Consider the following 2,042-nt stretch of genomic DNA (forward strand, 5'->3'; position numbering starts at 1 on the left):
GATGGATGGATGGATGGATGGATTTTTTAAAGGAATTAATTGAACCACTGCTTTTATAATCATTTTCCAGATTATTCTATAGTCTTTTACAGCAGCCAGCTCACTTTGTTATACCAGGACAGCTGAAAAGACCTGTTATTTCTCCACTGTAGGATTAATAATAATGGTTTTAATCTTACGTTACCCCACCTTTTGCACCAAATTAATCTGAGGAGTTGATCAGCCCAGCTGTTTAACTATTTTTCTTTGTAAACAAGACTGTATCAAATGGCTTCTCCAAAATCCTGTCCACAACATTCAAACTGTCTGACAATATGTGCAGCTTGCTACCTAGCTAACTCACTAGCTGGGACTGGCGTGAGCCTAGAGTGAAGTGTGTCCACATGTGATGTGCTTCGTGACGGTGAAGGGGCTCAGCAGCCCCCGCTGGACAGAAGCTGTGACAGACGTCAGAAAGAGTGATAGAAGTCTGTCTCCAAACACAAGCAGATACAATAAAACCCTCCAGAAATAAAAACTCAATTTGTTGCTAGTCGGTTTTAACAAAGAAAATGCAGCTAAAAGGATTAATAAAGTATCTGGTTCAGCTCAGAACAGAAATGAAACTAAAAACTGCTCCACTGAATGTTTACATCAAAAGATCTCCGATTCGCTCATTTCGCTGTCAATCAAAAAGAGATTCAGGCTCAGACAGATCATCCAATCATCATGCAGAATCTGGGCGTCCGAGCACGCCCACTGCTCCATAGACCCCCAGAGACGCTAAGTGTCCGGGGGTGGGACAAAGCCAGCATTCATCCAATGTCTCGTCTCTTTTTGCTGCATTTTTTTGCCTCATATTGAAGTCTGTAGACGCTCAGCGTCCGACTGTTTAAAGCTGTGAAGCTGCAGCAATGAGGGAGAGGAAAGCTGCATCGTTACCAGTGATAAGAAGCTGATTCTGAACAAAAGTTGAGCGTGTTGTAGCACATATTTAGTCAATGACATGAACACACAACAGTGTATATTTGATCACTTATTTTTTTATTTTTTTACATTTTAGGGGAAGCTGAGCTTCCCTTGCAGTCTTAGAGCAATCACCACTGGGCAGAGTGGTTGTATTATGCATGTGATGTAGGGCATACTGGACCCAGAGGGAATACGAGGGACCCCACACAAATTCTGAAGGTCCCAATTACCCAACATAATCACACTGAGATTTGCTGTATTGTGGGTGTCAACCATTGCAGAACACATTGACATCTGTACGTGCCATCTGGACAAGGGTACTTGTTTCTGTACAACACCTTGTGTCATCCTGGAAAGGCTGAGTCACACTACAAGATTTTAAACCAGTCGGCCGATTTTAAGACTGATATAGACCACACATGAGGATAAAAACTCATGGATCTACCAGGTTTGGTCCTACAGTGTGTGGTGTACAGACACATGGCAAAAGACAACACAACACACACAAAAAGATATTTCATTCATGAACATTCAGATGTCAGATATTAAATCACGTGAGACTTCCTGAAATCTCGCGAGAATTCAGATGTCCGAGGAAAAATCTCACATGACCTCAAGAGACGTGAGTTCAGAGTAAATAAACATTTACAACAAGGAAGAAACAATGTTGATCGTTTGTGGACTATTTTTACCAGAAGAAAAACAATTACAGGACTTTTAACATCCAGCAGACTTTCTGCTGAGTCATGACAATTTTTGTTTACGTCACCTCTCTTTCTGATTGGCTACATGTCTCATTCACAGTCTGAGAGCTCAGGTGAACACTACACACACTGTGATATCAGGCCAAAGTTCAAACATGTTGAATATCCCTGATTTGAGGTCGGAGCGGTCAAGACATTCTTCCGAGCCAATAGATACAGTGGTTTGCAAAAGTATTCATACCCCTTGAACTTTTCCATATTTTGTCACATTACAACCACAAACATAAATATATTTCACTGGAATTTAATGTGAAAGACCAACACAAAGTGGTATACAATTGTGAAGTGTGTAGAAGATACTCCAACATAACTTCTCATATTTAACCTAAT

Source organism: Austrofundulus limnaeus, unplaced genomic scaffold, assembly GCF_001266775.1.
Source record: "Austrofundulus limnaeus strain Quisiro unplaced genomic scaffold, Austrofundulus_limnaeus-1.0 Scaffold92, whole genome shotgun sequence".
NCBI classification, from domain to species: Eukaryota; Metazoa; Chordata; class Actinopteri; order Cyprinodontiformes; family Rivulidae; genus Austrofundulus; species Austrofundulus limnaeus.